At 38.3% G+C, this 18,579-nt stretch overlaps 1 pseudogene; it reads right to left on the minus strand.

The window, feature by feature from the left end:
- Positions 1-17,803, minus strand: part of LOC121434685 — a 34,518-nt pseudogene extending 16,715 nt beyond the window's left edge.
- Positions 17,804-18,579: the final 776 nt, after the last annotated feature.

Here is an 18,579-nt window from a genome sequence, read left to right on the forward strand (position 1 = left end):
TATATACATATTAGAGTATTACTCAGCAGTAAAAAACAAGGACTTCTTGAATTTTGCATACAAATGGATGGAAATAGAAAACACTATCCTGAGTGAGGTAAGCCAGACCCAAAAAGAAGAACATGGGATGTACTCACTCATATTTGGTTTCTAGCCATAAATAAAGGACATTGAGCCTATAATTCATGTTCCTAGAGAAGCTAAATAAGGTGAATCCAAAGACAAACACATAGACATCCTCAGGAATATTAACCTTCATCAGGCGATGAAAGGAGACAGAGACAGAGACCCACATGGGAGCACCAGACAGAAATCTCAAGGTCCAAATCAGGAGCAGAAGGAGACGGAGCACGAGCAAGGAACTCAGGACCACGAGGGGTGCACCCACACACTAAGACAATGGGGATGTTCTATTGGGATCTCACCAAGGCCAGCTGGCCTAGGTCTGAAAAAGCATGGGATAAATCCGGACTAGCTGAACATAGCGGACAATGAGGAATACTGAGAATTCAAGAACAATTGCAGTGGGTTTTTGATCCTACTGCACGTACTGGCTTTGTGGGAGCCTAGGCAGTTTGAATGGCCACCTTACGAGACCTGGATAGAGGTGGGCAGTCCTTGGGCTTCCCACAGGTCAGGGAAACCGGATTGCTCTTCGAGCAGATGAGGGGGGGGGACTTGATCGGGGGAGGGGGAGGGAAATGGGAAGCGGTTGTGGGGACGAGGCAGAAATCCTTAATAAATAAATAAATTAAAAAAAAAAGAAAATGGCAGCACCAATTTACTTCAAGAGGAAGATGGGCATCAAAGAGGCTCCTTATGGAGTTTGACAGCCATTTGGGCAAGAAAATGCTCTTGCCTGGACTGTTGCATGAACTGGACACAGAGAACCCTCAGAGAGAGGACAGCTGAACTTGCTTAAAGGTGAGATGGTTTTTTGGGGTTCCTGATTCATGAAAGAGTCTGTGAGACATTCTGCAGGACACAGAAGTTAGTGACTGAACTCTTTTAAAATATTTTGATTCATGGAAATGTCTCTGGATACTATGGGCCTAAAGGCCAAAGATGGATGCCCCAATGGTCCAAAAGAACTTTGGGCGACTGTCCAGGCAGTGAGATGTCTCTGTCATTTCTAGAGTTTGGAAGTTGCTTATTTCTTGTTTGCTTAGGTAATATTATATCCTTCTGGAGTCTTTGATGGAGTTAAATAATATATAGATAGTTATAGTTTTCCTTAGTTGTGATAAAAGATAAAGTAGATGTAAATATTGTCACTTTAATTCTTGCCTTGTAACTCTTTGTTATATGTAATTTTGCTATGTTAAAGTCTTTCTTTTTTGCTTAAACAGAAAAAGGGGAAATGATGTAGGTGGGCCTTCTACTTTCATTGGTTAATAAAGAAACGGCCTTGGCCCTGATAGGTCAGAAAATTAGGTAGGTGGAGTAGACAGAACAGAATGCTGGGAGAAAGTGAGGCAGATGCCATGCCTCTCCTCTCCAGGTCAGACGCAATGAAGCTCCAGCCCAAGATGGACTTAGGCTAGAATCTTCCTGGTAAGCCAAACCTCATGGTGCTACAGAGATTACTAGATATGGGTTAAAACAGGATATGAGAATTAGCCAGTAGGAGGCTAGAGCTAATGGGCCAGGCAATGTTTAAAAGAATACAACTTCTGTGTTATTATTTCGGGGCAGAAGCTAGCCAGGTGGCCAGGAGCCAGGCTGCAGGAACACAACCCGAAGCTCCTTCTACAAATATCTTCTTCCCTGCTCCTATATCTGCCCTTCCTCCATCTCTACTTCCCCACTCCCTCAAAGATCTTTCCAGTCTTTCCTTTCTCCCTTCTCTCTTTCTCTTTCCCCTTCCCAGACCCCCACCACCATGCTTCCAACTTTTGCCTGACAATATTGTTTCATTCCAACTTCCAAGAGGATCTATTTATGGTTTTCTTTGGGTTCACCTTGTTATTAGGCTTCTCTAGGCTTGCAAACTATAGGCTTAATGTCCTTTGTTTATGGCAAGAATCTCCTAATAAGTGAGTACATACCATATTCATCTTTTGGGTCTGGGTTATCTCACTCAGGATAATGTTTTCTATTTCCATCCATTTGGATGCAAAATTCAAGATGTCATTGTTTTTATTACCACTGAGTAAGTACTACACTAATGTGTATATGTTCCACACCTTCTTTATCCTTCCTTCCATTAAAGGGAATCTAGGTTGTTTTCAGGTTTTGGTTATCACAAACAATGCCACTATGATCATTGTTGAACAAATGCCTCTGTAATATGACTGGGCATCTTCTGGGTACATTCCCAAGAGTGGTATTGAGGCAGACTGACCCCCAATCCCCTGAGAAACTGCCAACTAATTTCCAAAGTGGCTGCACATGCCCACACTCCCACCAACAATGGACAAGTGATCCCCTTTCTCCACATCCTCCCCTGCCTTGTCCCATGGTCACACTGACAGGTATCTCGCATGTTTCCATGGTTGCTTCATCTGGGGTTGAGGAAAGGGACCCACATTGGAGCACTAGAGTGAGCTCCCAGGGTCCAGTTGAGGGGCTGAGGGAAGCAGAGGATGAGCAAGAAGGTCAGGGCAGAGAGGGGTTGGTCCACTCACAGAGACAATGTCCCTGATCTAATGGGAGCTCACCAATTCCATCTGGACTGGGACTGAATGAGGCTGTGGTCAGGCTGAAATCTCTGGGCATGAGTGATGGTGAGGGCTGGCGGAGAAGCCATTGATAATGTCACTGGGACTTGTGTCTGCTGGATGAACTGGCTTTTTGGGATTCTGGTCTATTTGGATGCTTGCGTCCATGGGACTGGATGGATGGGGGAGGGCCTTGGAATTCCAACAAGATGGGGTATCCTGGGACTGGAGGGGGAGGGAGGAGGATAGGTCAGGAAGTACGGGGAGGGGGTAGGTGGAAATTTTGGAATGGAAAAATTAAAAAAAATGAAAAAAAAAATAAAAAATGTCAAAAAAAAAAAGAAAGAAAGCCTAAGTTAGTTTTCCATGCTACCACTCTTTTATTTCTTCTGGGTCATCAAGGCTGTGGTAAAGAACTTAGATCAACCATTCAAACCACACTGGTACTGACATGTTCATGAGACTCAGCAGTTAGAACACTGGTGACTCATCCACGGGGACCAACCTTGATACCCAGCACCCACAACTGTATATACTTCCAGTCAGAGGTGATTAGACACTGTCTCCATGTCTACGTCTAAAGTAAACTTCATTCTATTTGAAGATAACAGGCACACAAAGAAAACCTATTATAAATAAAGAATCACATACAGACCTTTCTGTTCAGCATTTGCATATCTTGTGCCATAAGAAGCCAGAATAATGTACCACATATTCAGGACCTACAATTACATGGAGTTCTGACCAATCTGAAATGTGGGATAGGAATCAAACTTGGGTACCCAAGAGAACCAGTACTCCTGAGACAACTCTCCAGTTCCCATATGTCATGATAATGCTGATGGTGAAGGTGTCCCAGTTTCCTTCTGTCTCTTGTCTCTTGAAAGATAACATCACCTCTAGATGGTTGTCAAAGGATCTAATAGACTGAATGTGAATGGAATTTCTATATTGCTTCTTATCTTCATTGATAAAACAGATCTCCTTATGTGAAAAGATAAAAAACTTGGTTAAAATAAACCTGAGTCAAGCCAGATTTGATTAGAAAAAGTCCACATAGCCAGGGATTTCAAGAATTCATGATGGGGAACAAGTTGACCTCAAACTTACTGTGGTGGGCCCCACACATACTCCTGTGTGCTATGATTATAGCCATACACCTCTAAGTCCAGCTGAAATAGGTGTTTTTAAAGGACTTATCATTGAATCAGAGAAAGAAATAAGATTTAGAGGGAGCACCATTGTTTTCATGATGAGCAATATTTCTTGAAATTCTATAATATGAACAGCAAAATCATTTCGTATGTTCTCAATAATGGGTTATTTTCTTTGCATTGTTAATTCCATCCATTTTTAAATGTTTGAAGTGTGTTTGTGTGAATACACCTGTGCCATGATGTGTATGTAGCACTGACAGGAAAACTAACAGGGGTCTATGATCTACTTCCACTTCGTGAGTTCTAGTGATGATACCTAGGGAACCATTTGGCTGCAAGTGACCTCAATGGCACTTCTTTGTATTTAAAAATTATTCATCAATGAGCTCATATAGAAGTTTGCACATGGAAGCACCCAAGTGAAAATATGGGAAACAACTGTAGAAGTCTTATCGGTAACCCAGAGATAGAACTCAGGTTCTCAGAATTAGCAGCAATGAACTTTACTAAATGAGACAATTCTATGCCATATAATTTATCTTCTAAGAAAGAGTTATAAATATATATTTAGCCTTCAGAATGAACAAATTAGAAATGTATGGTAGTATAAATAAGTACATATGCAAAGATTTATTATTCAAGATATCCTGGGTCCTTATACCCTTGAATGAATTTAAATTTACAATCTGAAAGACAATAATTTACTGATGTACTATTTCTTCAAATCAAATTTGATCATCACTGATATAGTTCTGTGGGAAGAAACTGTTGTTTACTAGGCAAGAAACCCAACATTCATCCCAGCAGAACATCAAGCTATGGTATGAGATACACAACTGATTGCTGATTATTTTACTTAATTATATCAATATCATATAAATGAAAATATTTTTTGAATACACACATGAGGTATTTAATGTTTCTTATAATCACAGTTTTCAGTCATTTTAGCATTAACATTGTTAAATTGTGTTGAGAAAACAGAACACATTGGGAGTTCATGATCTACCCTTGAACTTGTGCTCAGATAGCAGACACATAAGCATCATGACTTCAAATGTATCTCTGAATCATTACTGACATCCAAGCCAGCATGAGGACCTCGAGGAATTTTGTGAAAAGATGAAAGTCAAAACCAGAAACAACTGACCACCCTTTCACTTACTTGAAAATTCCTTACTTGAAAATTATTATCAGACATGTTTTAATATTTTAATAACCAATGGGTCACTTCAATGATGGGGATGTCATACATTACATCATAAAAATACCTATTACTAGGGAAAGGCACAATAGAAGCTGAACAAAAGCCATAGAAGGAATATAATGTATAAAAATTAAATTTTAGTAAATAAAGTTGTCACAATATAGAACACTTTAGTACCTACCTCAAATGTTTCAAAATAGAAACCAAAATGCAATGATTTCCACCATCAATCTTGAGTGAACATGTTACATAATTTACTTCTTTCAAAGTTATGATGAAAAATAATTTTTCTTCAAGCTGAAGAAAACTTTGATGGCTAAAGTCAATAAAAATTGTTTTCTGCTTATGAGTTTGATCCTACTTCCAAAATTCAATGTAATATGAATAGACATTAAAATATTTATAGGACTAGAATCATGTCTAGGTGACTAAGAAATCTTCATTCCAAGGACTCAGGTCAAATTTTTAAGAGCTACCTGTAATTTCTGCTACAAGAAGATGCAAGGTGTTAACGTTTTCAGAATACAGAATGCACATTAACATTCTATCTCTCTCTCACACACACACGTACACATGCACATCATTACAACAAAAGCAAACTTTTAAAAAAATTTTCACGCATGGAAATTTTTCTCCTGTAAGCATTTATTAATGTAAAAGATGAGTCCAGGCATATTACAGCTCATTTACAGAGTGTTTCTTCATGAAGTATTGGTTCATGTAAAGAGAAATCAAATTTAAACTTGAAGTAAGAGAAATAAATCCTTCTAAGTTGGTGGTATCATTTGGGAAGATTTAGGACACGCTGCACTGCTGAAGGAAATATGTCACTGAGAGTAGGCTATGAGAATTTACATTCATACACCAGTTCCAGTTCCAACACTCTGCTTCATGTGGAAGATTACAGCTTTGGGTTCTTAAGTTCCAGCTTTAGTGCCATGTCTGACACTTTTTGTCATGGCTCTTTCATGGTGATCCTGTTTTCCTCTAGAACCATGGCCTGAATTATATGCTTTTATATGTTGAAAGAGACATTATATCACAACCAAAAAGGAGGCAGTACACATCCATAAATATTTACACCTGAATTACAAATTCCATGCAGTTGAAGAGAGTATAAAATCTAAAAGGGTTACATTATTGTTCAAATTCATTTTGCAAGTCTTAAAATTCTGGAAGGAAGGATACGCTGACTACTGAAAGTTAGGCAACACCAACAGCTGTGAAAAGAAGTTTGCCCCCACTAGGCATAGCAATTCTCTTTCTCTCTGAGAGAGAGTCATTACAGCTGGGCTCTGCTCCATTCTTCCATGAAAGCTTCCCAGCAGAAATGTCAGTTTCTGATCTGCTCCACTCTCCTAAGGGAGTCTCCCATAAGAGGTGTCCATTGCTTCTGTGCTCTTCTGGGCTAAGTGAGTTTCCAAACAGTTATGTCAACTGTATCTCTGTTCAACTCCACTAGGGATTTCCTGATCCATTCCAGTGAAAGAAGGTGTTCATATAAATCTCAGTCAAGAGATTTATTTGGGAGGGAAGAATCCAGAGTGTGAGTTCCTCTGCAAGTTTGGAAAGAGGCAGCTGCCAACTGAATGAGCATATGACTCATATAGGGCTTCTTGGAGGCAGAGCAGCTCTAAGGAGATTTAGAAGGTGAGAATTGGTCAGATTTAAATGCCTGGGCTTGAACAAGCTCAGAGATGGGCTGGATTTTGTGCTCTGGAGTTGGTTGGTTTTGAGCTCAGAGAGACAAGGGTAGATTGCATTTTTTTTTGCTCTGGTTTGAGAGACAAAGCAGATTTCTTTCACTATCCAGTTTTGATGTTTGACTGTGTTTTCAGGGTGATGTTGTATTTTTCACTAGTTCTGGAATTATGGGCAAAGGGTTTTCCTTTGTATCTCATTTCAGTACCAGGTTGAGATTCTTACCCTGGCTCTATCTCCTTCCCAAAAGACTTCATAAGATCACAAATTAGGTTTTGTCCATGAGTTTCCTGGTGCAAATAAAATAAAAGCTGGTATCATAATGCTTGAACAGATTGTTGACACAATCATTATTTTTTTTACAGAATAAATACTGTTGGTATAGACTGTAAATGTGATGGCTTAAAATTAATTTGCAATAAGAAACCTTCAGTGTCTTCTTCAGGTACCCAAAAACTTTATCAGATTGATTACACACAAAAAGTTTTACTCCTGTAAAAAGTACAAAACATTTACAACACTAAGTTTATTTTTTTCACTACATTATGATTATTCTCATGTTTTTGAAGACTATAATCCTTAAGTTTACAGTTTCTCTCCAGGATGGTTTGTTTCATGTACTTGGAGATTATCGTGACAAAGGATTTGCAAAACAAATCCATTCACAAGTTTCTTTCCAATCTGTGTCCTTTTCTGCATTTGAAGATGAATAAGACATGAAAAGACTTTTCCAAACTCATTTCATGCATACCTTTTTGCACCCACATGTGTTCTTTGATGCCTTTGAAGAGCATTGTGTTGAGCAAAGGCCTTACCACACTGACTACATTCATAGTGTTTCTCTCCAGTATGTGTTCTTTCATGTATTTGAAGAGCACTATGGTGAGCAAAGGTCTTACCACACTGATTACATTCATAGGGTTTCTCTCCAGTATGTGTTCTTTTATGCACTTTAAGATGACTGTGTTGAACAAAGGCCTTACCACACTGACTACATTCATAGGGTTTTTCTCCAGTATGTGTTCTTTTATGCAATTGAAGATTACTGTGATTTGCAAAGGCCTTACCACACTGAATACATTCATAGGGTTTCTCTCCAGTATGTGTTCTTTCATGTATTTGAAAAGCACTGTGTTGAACAAAGGTCTTACCACACTGATTACATTCATAGGGTTTCTCTCCAGTATGTGTTCTTTTATGTATTTGAAGATGTCTGTGTTGAGCAAAGGCCTTACCACACTGATTACATTCATAGGGTTTCTCTCCAGTATGTGTTCTTTTATGCCTTTGAAGATCACTCTGATATGCAAAGGCCTTACCACAGTGATTATATTCACAGGGTTTTTTTTCAGTATGTGTTCTTGTGTTTATTTGAAAAGAACTGTGATGAGCAAAGGCTTTACAACACTGATTAGATTCATAGGATTTCTCACTATAATGTTTTCTTTTATTCCTCTGAAGCTGACTATCATATGCCAAGGCTTTATCACATTGAGGATGTACTGAATATTTCTTTCCAGAATTATTTCTTTTAATCCTGCAAGTATAACTGGAACACATAAAAGTTTTACCACATTCAATACACTCATGAACCTACATATCTGTATGTATTATTTTTATAATTTAGTCTAATTGTAAATAGAATTCAGATATTAAGGTTTTATAACTTTGTTTAAACTCATGCTTTCTTCTGTAATTAAGGGTTGTTTTCCATTTTTAAGACAATTGCCATGGTAAATTCCTTTATTATGTGGTTTAAGTTTTCCCCTTTACAGAAACAGTTTTCAATTTGACATATTTCACATATTTGAAGACAACTGAATAACCTCAGAACAACTTTATTGTATTCTTATACTGTCCTATACTGTAAATCATACTACATTTGCTAAGTAAAGTAGGACAATAAGAAGTATTTGCACCATTCTAGAACTCATGTGGCTTCTCTGCACTGTGACTTTTTTATGTATTAACAGTTATGTGAGAAAACTAATTTTTTATATATTTCGATCAATTTGAGAAAGGGTACTTAACATGGGGACTAATACTTATCTTCTAATTGTTTTTAGAGAGAGATATGCTGTGATTTTCCATATTCCCATGCTCATAGGCTTGTATTGAGAGTAATTTGTGGTATACAAGGTAAAGGAAGAATCACAAACAAAAAATTTCCACACTGAATTATCATGGTGTGACATTCTGTTAAAGTTTCTTCACAACAACTGCCACTTAACTCTTACTGCTTCTGTCACCAATCTTAATATAGCAATAAGAAGTATATGAGTAATACAAGATTTACTATGTGTTCTCAGTTTGGTAGAAAGTCTTGCAGATATACTTATCATTACTTCAATGTGTACACATTTTGTATTATGAGTAGTAAGAAATAAATGGATTGGTGGATCTACAGAATAGCTCTCATGGTTGTATGCTTCAAATGCTGATATCTGTTTAGCCATTTCTCATGTCTTTTTAATTAAAAAAATGCCTTGAAAATGTAATTCAACTACATGAAATTCTATATGGATTTTTCAGAAGTTAATAATCATAAATGCACTTAAAGCTGTGCTTATTCACACGGTTGCCTTTAATCTTCTAGGACAGATTATCATTTCATCAGAGGATCATTATTTTCAGCATGCATCAGAAAATTACCTTTCATGTCTTCTAGAATGTTGACAATGTTCTTTACTATTATGTTCTTCCCAAATGTATCCTAAAATGCAGGACCAGAAAATGTATGTTATAATATTGAATACTGTGCAACATTTAAGTAGCTATTTTAAGTAAACCTTAGAACCATGGCTGCTTTATTCACCTCATTCTTCTTCTCCTTTCTAAATCAAATTGTTGAAGAATATCATTAATCAAGGAAAAATTGTCCCTTTATTTTGAAACATGAAGGAAATTCATTTTTACCTATAGTAGTGAGGTTCCTGTAGGTCTCCAGCATCACATCTTAGTAGAGATTCTTCTGGGAAGGATCCAGCAAATTCCACTCTTCCTCAGTGAAGTAGATATGCACATCACCATAGGTCACTGCCTTCTAAAATGTCATACATGATAGTGACATGATAGTGACAACATTGTAAATGTATACTTCTTTGATAGTATAGTCATATAATTTTGGAGTTCCCTAATCATATTCCAAGACATTAACAGTCATTTTAGAAGGAAACTGAATTGGAGCGTCTTCTCTGTCATTTCTGTACTCTTTGAATGAGATGTCACCTTACAAGAGAAAATATCTATTAGCAGAGAGAAACAAGGAAACAGATCAACAGTTCATAGTACAAATGAAAATTTTTTTATGAAGATCAACTAACTACAAATAGAAAAATAAGTTGGACAAACTGGGTGTATTGACTCATGTCTTTAAGCTCAGAACTTCAAAAGCAGAGGCAGGTATATTTTTCTCTGAGTTAAATGCCAGACATGTCTATGCAATGAGGTCCAGTACAGGTGGAAGGAAGTACATAGTAAGTCGCTATCATCCAGGAAGTGGTGGTGCATGCCTTTAATCTTAACAATCAGGAGGCAGAGGTAGGTGGTTCTCTGTGAGTTTGAGGCCAGCCTGTTCTATGAGAGCTAGTTCCAGGACAGGCTCCAAAGCTACAGAGAAACCCTGTTTCAAAAATCAAATAAACAATAAAAAACAACAAACAAACAAAAGATACTGTCTCCATTGCAAAAATCAGTGAATCAAGCAAGAAGAATAGAAGAATTCAGAGGTTTTTACTGAAGTTCCTACAAAGAAGGATGCATTCACTCCACTTCTCTATTTATCTTCCAAACATCCAAAGTGCCCTATTTAAACTGTAATACCAATAACATTTTACAAACAGAGCTTTATGTTTAAACAGTTACAAATGGACAGATGAAAACACTAGCAATATTTATCTTGGGCATAAATAATAAACCCAGGCTGGGAGAGAGATGACTGAGTAGTACCTAGCTTTTGATGGTCTTGAATAGATGTAACAGAATTGCCAGTACTTATTTGGGAATCATAACTATCCATTATTCCAAGTTCACAAATTCTGAGATCCTTTGATCATGTTGAGGAGCAGGTAACCATGTGGTCCATAGTCATGCCGATACATAAAATAGTTATATTAATTTTAAAAATGTAAAGTAAGCATAACAAGCAAGAAGAAGTTCATGCACCTACAATTCAATGACTTTGAATACTTAGGCAGTACTAAAGTCATGCCTGCTGAAAGTCTTCCAGACCCCGAAATGGGGGGAAAAATCTACTTTTATCATAGGCAACACAGACCATAATACCAAAGAGCAAAAAGAAACCAGGGAACCAAACGTGCATCCAACAAAGACAAACAGAGATACTGGCACCTAGACCTGTAGTCACCTCAGACCCAGATACCTGACAAGAGCACAATAACATGATCAACAACAGACAGAACAATATGTCACTACCATATTCCAACTCTCCTACTACAGCACACCCTGATTATTCAAACACAGTCAAAGTACAATTAAGTTAGATCAACTATGAAGATGTTTCTTGTCCTTAAGAAGGAAGTGAATGAATTCTTTAAAAAAGCAAGGGAAAGATAAATGAAATTTTGGAGAATAATAATAAACACCTTAAAGAAAGTCAAACAAGCAAACAGTTTATAGAAATGAATAAATCATTTCACTAAGTGAAAATTGAAATTGAAGCATGTAAATGAATACAAGCTGAAGGAATTCTGGAGATAAAAAACTAGGTAAGTGAAAAGGAAAGACTGGCAAATTAAGGTGAAGTCTATCCTATCTGTTGCTTCTATTCTGGACTGAGGTAGAAACCACTGTCCACATGCAAATCCTTTTCCTTTACCTGCAATGGATATTCAGTTTCATAACTCAAATTTATAACTTTGAAACTGGTGGTAGAATCATTTAATTTAAGATTTTAAAGGTGTAATGTAGGACAAGTCCTAAGAGAAACACTGTTTCAAAAAATTTTAATAAATGGAGTAAAAGAAGAATAGCATATTGGATACTTCCAGAGGGGAAATGGAAGGAAATGGGAGAATTTTAAGAAGTCAGTAAGCAATATCATATGAATTTGGGAGGAGGTCAGACAATTCTACTCAGTTGGAACACAGGTTATCTCAAGAACTTTACTAAGAGCACAGTGGCCTGGGAACTGATAACCACAGCTCCATATAGTGAAAGGGTTGGGTAGGACCTAAAGGAACCCCTCCATGAAGGCCTTGCCACCAGACCATTACCAGCTCTCCAAAGCATATTCCTGGCTTTAGAGAAGGAGCTCTGTTTTATTATCAATACATCAAGTCTTCAGGTGACTCACAAGGATTAGCAGCTCCCAGGCTGTTACTAGATCTCCTAGAAACTCCCAGCTCCCTGCCTGAGGGAATAAATAAAACCCTTGATTGATCAGGTAACTCCTTCTCACAACAATGTTTTGCATTTCAAATATATGTCACCTGGTGTCCTATTGTCCATCTGGAAGAACTGTGATTTTCTTAAGAAGAAAACTGGAACTTGAGCCACATCAGGCCTTAAGGTTGTTTAGAAACCTGTAATCCCTCCTTGAAAACCCCCTAGAGGTTTTTTCTTATATGAGGATGTGCCTGATGTCTGGTTTTAAATCAGTGGTGGCTTCTCTGTAGTAGTTTAGAACTAAATATCTAGACAATCCAGTTCAACAAAGTGTGCCGGAGCATCCTAAATTCTAACAGCCCTGATAAAAATACATTTATCAGGCTGGAGAGACGGCTCAGTGGTTAAGAGCACTGGCTGCTCCTCCAGAAGTCCTGAGTTCAATTCCCAGCAACCACGTGGTGGCTCACAACCATCTGTAATGAGATCTGGTGCCCTCTTCTGGTCTGTAGGCATACATGCAGACAGAACAGTGAATATAAAATCAATAAATAAATCTTTAAAAAAAAAAAATACGTTTATCTTCTGGGTGATTTAGAGGCAGTCCTCTCTCAGCTAATTCAACTTTGTGAGACTGAACTATTTCCAAGGCATTAGAAAATTCTTTATAACAGCAATTCAACTCTTCTACATGGCAGCTTAGAAGTGCAGCACTACCCAACAGGTGAGATGCCTTGAGACCATCCACATAGTTAAACACAAATGGAGATTGTATGTAAAGTAAAATGCAAAGTGCTCAATTTTGAGAAGATACTGAGAAACTAGTCCTCTCGAGTATGGCATACTGAAGTTGAGAAAAAAGACTTTTGTAGACAAAACACCCTGCTCCCAATTCTCTAAGCAGATTAAGCCCACAGCACTAGGTCTAGGAATTTTCAGGACCACATGGGACTTCACGAGGAAGAGAATATGGCGGCAGGTTCCCACACTGATCCCACAAGGATGCACCATGCTGTCTCCTGCACCTCACCCTCTTCTCCTCCCCATCTGGAGATAGCATTCTTTAGCTCACCATGTTGTGGTTCCCCAGATCACCAAAGCTCTCTGTTCATCATTTCCCTGCAGCAGCAACTTCACCACAGCACAGGAAACAACAGGCACAAGCTCCTCCACAAAGCCTAGTCTGAAGGCGGGTGCCTGGAAGAGCCCTGCACTGTTTCTGACTGGCAGGTCACCTGGAGGGCCTGATTGGCTGGTGCGGTCATAGTGGCAAGAACAGTGTCCACAGGGCTATAGTGTGCTTAAAGACACAGTACAGTGGTTCCTGGCCATTCCCTCCACCCCAGTCAAAGATCTTTTCTAATTGGCCAAGCTTTGCATTTCAATAGCACTTGCCCTTTGCTCCAAAAGGAGACACAGTCCTAATCTTGCACTCCATAGAAACTTTACACCTTTTCCTCCAGGAGACAATGTGGCTAGCTAGCTTGTACTGTGCACTGTGCTGTGCTAGGTGGATGCAGTGATTTCTTGTCCTACAGGGGAAAGGGTGCACAGAATATTAACAGCTAAAGATAACTTTAAGGTCACAAAAGATGATTGTTCTGTGGCTTCCTGCTGAGGTCACATGAACTGAAGGTACTTTTTACATGGTTTTTCACAGGGATTCCACACAACAGAAAAGAGAAAAGGAGGAACCAGATCTTAAACAAGATGATTAGTCTTTCCCCAACTGATGGCTGGATGATGGCTCCATTGCTTTATGGGTTCTATTCCTGAAATTCAAAGCAAATTCCAGGCAAATCAATATTGATAAAAAAGTGTAGTGTTCATGAAAATTTGAATATGTAGATAATAATGGACCTAGGTAGAATGTCTCCATGAGCACTATTGTTAGCCAGCACATCTCTTTCCATGGTCAGGTAAATAAAATATACAACTGCAGTATTCAAGATTCTCTACATGAGCAGAACAGGTAGAATGAATCTCACCATGATTGTAAGAAATGGGCTTATTAGAATGTCTCACAAGCTGTGGTCCAGGTAACTTAAAAGTAGCTGCCTACCAATGGTAATTGGAAAAATCCAGGACATTGCTTCTCGACGTTTTGTCTAAGATCAAGTGAAGAATTCAGAAGTTGTTCTGACCACGAGACTGGCTGTTGTGTGTGTTTTGTTTTCTGCTGTGAATTTGAGTAGTGTGCTTTCAAGGCCTGGGAAGAAGAGTTTTGGGTTGTTGATGGAGATTGCATTAAATATATTAATTGCGTTTGGTAGGTTTGCCATTTTTATTATGTTGATTCTACCTATCCAAGAGCATCTTTCCATTTTCTGGTATTTTCTTCAATTTCTTTCTTTAAAGACTTAAACTTTTGAAATAACAGGTCTTTCACTTCTTTGGTTACTGTTACCTGAAGATATTTTAAATTATTTGTGGCTATTGTAAATGGTGATGATCCTCTGATTTCTTTCTTAGCTTCTTTTTATTTGTATATACTAATTTTTTTTGTTTTTTGTTTTTGTTTTTTTTTTTTCGAGACAGGGTTTCTCTGTGGTTTTGGAGCCTGTCCTGGAACTAGCTCTTGTAGACCAGGCTGGTCTCGACTTCACAGAGATCTGCCTGCCTCTGCCTCCCAAGTGCTGGGATTAAAGGCGTGCGCCACCATCGCCCGGCTTGTATATACTAATTTTTTGAGCTGATCCTATATCCTGACAAATTACTGAAGGTATTTATGAGCTGTAGGAGTTCCCTGATAGAGTTTGTGGGGTCACTTATGTATACTATCATATCATCTGTGAATAGCAAAAGCTTAACTTCTTCCTTTCCAGTTTGGATCCCCATGATCTTCTTATGTTTTCTTTTCTCTCTAGCTAGAATTTCAATAACTATGTTTACTAGGTATGGTGAGAGAGGACAGCCTTGAATTGTTCCTAATTTTAGTGGGATCATTTTGAGTTTCTCTCCATTTAATTTGATGTTTGCTCTATGCTTTCTGTGTATTTCTTTTATTAGCTGAAGATATCTTTCCTATATCCCTGATCTCTCCACGACCTTTATCATAAAGGGGTGTCTGATTTTGTCAAATGCTTTTTCAGTATCTAATGATGTCATTACATTTTTCTTTCAATTTATTTATATAATGGATTACATTAACAGATCATATGCTTCATATGTTAAGCCATTCTGCATCCTTGGAATGAAGTTAATTTCATCATGGTGAATAAATTTTTGGTGTGTTCTTTGACTCAGTATGTCCGTATTTTATTGAGTATTTTTGCATTAATGATCATGAGGGTGATTGGCATATAATTCTCCTTTTTGATTCTTTGTGTGGAATTAGTATCAGGGTAACTGTAACATGATAAAATGGTAATGATTGTATGGAAATATTCCTTCTGTTTTTATTTTGTGTAACCATTTGAGGAGTATAGTTGTTACCGCTTCTTTGAAGTTCTGGTAGAATTCTTTACTGAAACTATCCAGTCCTTGGCTTTTTTTTTTAGGTGAAGGGAGGCTTTTGATGTCTGCTTCTATTTACTTGAAGAATACAGGTGTATTTGAATTGTTCACCAGGTGTTGATTTAATTTTGGTATGTGGTACCTATTCAGAAAATTGTCCATTTACCTTACATTTTCCAATTTTATGGAATACAGGTTTGAGCTATGATGAAATGATTCTCTGGATTTCCTCAGTGTCTGTTGCTATGCCCACCTTTTCATTTATGATTTTGTTAATTTGTATGTTCTTTCTCTGCCTTTTGGTTCAGTTGCATAATGTCCCTATGTGTCTCTGCTTTTAAATTGTGATTATGGAAGTGGATTTGTTAACTGAGCATGCTTCAGGAAAGGTAGAACATTGCATGAGCATGTTCAGACTCCCAACATAAAATCCCCATGCTTTATTTGTTGAGGAACAATACTGTTTTGTAAACAACTCTCATATTCTTTGTGCCTCCTGTAGGCAAGAATTTTTTTTCTCATTTCTTCTGTCTCGGCTGTTGAAATGGCTATTTTTGGTAGTCAAAACTGACTACCAGTGGGATCATCTTATACACAAAGAATTGATTATACCTGAGAGAGATTTTACTTATAGGTTTTGAAATGGAGAAATCCTCCATTAATCTGTATAATTTGAGATGATCGGACCCACCTTAAGCTGCTTGGTGTATGTGCACATTTAACCAGTGAGCCTTCTCGCCGCCTGTGTCTGTGCACAGTTTTAACCCCATCACTCATGAGCAGAGGTAGTGGGATTTTCTGCATTTGAGACCAGTCTGGCCTACAGAATGAATTCTACAAATACACAGAAAAATCCTGTTTTGAAATCACCAAAATAACCTGAATCAAACAAAGACTATGACCCAACCTAAATCAGTATCTTACATTCTGGTAGCAGAAGTCACATATAAAGTATTTTGAAGAAGAAGAAAAGTCTTTTTTTTTGCCTCTGCTCTAGCTCTGGTTACCAAACTCATCCCTGTGCTAGCATTAGAGTCTACTGCATTGTAATTTTGGTGAATAATTAAAACCAGCTGAGTCACAGAGCCTTGTGGGCAGAACACCTACTGGATTCTTCAAATGATCTTAGAAAAAGGCTGAGTAGCAAGCTATTGGATTCTTCAATTGCCATTGGTTAGCAGCTGTTCTTAAGTTACCTGGACAACAGGTTGTCAGACATTCTAATAAGCTCGCTTTTTACATAATGGTGAGATTTATTCTACCTGTCCTGTTGATGTAGAGAATCTTAAATACTGCAGTTGTATATTTTATTCACATGACTATGGAGGGAGATGTGCTGGCTAACAATAATGCTCATAAGGACATTCTTTCTACCTCCATTATTCTCTACATATTCATATTTCCATGAACAATAATCTTTTTATTATTATTCATTTCCCTGAAATTTGCTTCGAATTTAAGGAATAAAACCCATAAAGCAAAGGATTCATCACCCAGCTTTCTGATGGGGGAAAGACCAATCATCTTGATTGAGATCTGGTTCCTCCTTTGCTCTTTGCTGTTGTACAAAATCCCTGTGCAAACCATGTAAAAAGTACCTTCAATTCATCTGACCTCACAATGAAGCCACAGAACAAATATTTACTTTTGTAATTTTAAAACTCTCTTTAGTTCTTAGAATTCCAGGAATCCTTACCTCTGTGGGACAGGAAATTACTCCAACCACATAGCACAGTGCACCCAACAAGTCACGTAGTGTGCTGGAAGAAAAAGCGCAAGTTCCTAGGAGTGCAAGAAGATGACATTGACCGCTTTTGTAGCCAGGGGCAAATGCTATTAAAATGCATATGTCCTCAGATCTGGAGAAGTTTTCTGCTGGGGTGAATGGATTGGACAGGAACCAGTTTCTGTCTCTTTAAGCACACTATAGCCTTATGGGAGGTTCTCTTGCCATTCAAGTCTCAATAGCCAATCACACACTCCAGGTGAACTGCCAGTCAGAAGCAGTTCAGGTCTCTTCCAGGCAGCCACCTTAAGTCTTGGCTTTGAAGGGGAGCTGGTGCCAGTGGATTCCTGTTCTCGGGTGCAGCTGCTGTTGCAGAGAGATGATGAGCTGAGAACTTTGGCAAAATGGAGAAGCACAACATGGTGAGTGAGGAAATGCTGTCTCCTGATGGGGAGGAGCAGAGGGTGAGGTGCAGAAAACACTATGGTGTTACCTCCATGGGTCTGGGTGGGAACCTGCCGTCATATTCCCTGTATGTGAAGTCCCTCATGGTCCTTGCTAATTCATGGGCATAGGGGCAGGCCCCTGAATAACTTTGCTCTGTGGCTTCATCTCCTTAGAGTATTGGGAGCAGGAAACTCCAAAACTCCTTCCTAGTCAACTTCAACAGGGTTCATGCATTCATAGATACAAGTTGCCAAACTCAGAAAAGCCTCGTTTCTCCAGTATCTTCTCGATATAGATCACTTTGCATTTAAGCTTTAAATATAATCTGAATTTATATTTAAATTTGTGGAGATTATCAAAGGCATCTCACGTGTTGTGTAGCTTTCCACTACAGTACCATAATGTTGAAGAATAGAATTGGTGATACAGTAGATTGACCAATGCTTAAAAAACAATTAAGTCTCACAAAGTAGAATTTAGCAGAGAGAGAACTGTGTCTAAAACACCCAAAATGTAAGTGTATGATAATTAAGGCTGTAATAGATTAAAATGGCTGGGTATACATTGTTTACCAGGATTGTCCAGATATTTGACTCCAAACCATTTCAAAGAAGCCACCACTGATTTAAAGGTGGTCGTGGTGCATGCCTTTAATTCCAGCACTCTTGAGGCAGAGGCAGATGGATTTCTTTGAGTTCAAGGCCAGCCTGATCTACCAGAGTTCCAGGACAGGCTCCGAAGCTACTGAGAAACCTGTCTCGAAAAATACCAAAGGGCAGGGATTAAAGGCGTGCCCGACCACTGCCCAGCTAAGACGCTATTTTTCTTGAGAAGCTTACTAGGCATGAAATGTTTCATCTGTAATACCTTCCCACCCTA

This window comes from Microtus oregoni, unplaced genomic scaffold (assembly GCF_018167655.1).
Source record: "Microtus oregoni isolate MIOR12 unplaced genomic scaffold, Mior012 000044F_ref0000062, whole genome shotgun sequence".
NCBI classification, from domain to species: Eukaryota; Metazoa; Chordata; class Mammalia; order Rodentia; family Cricetidae; genus Microtus; species Microtus oregoni.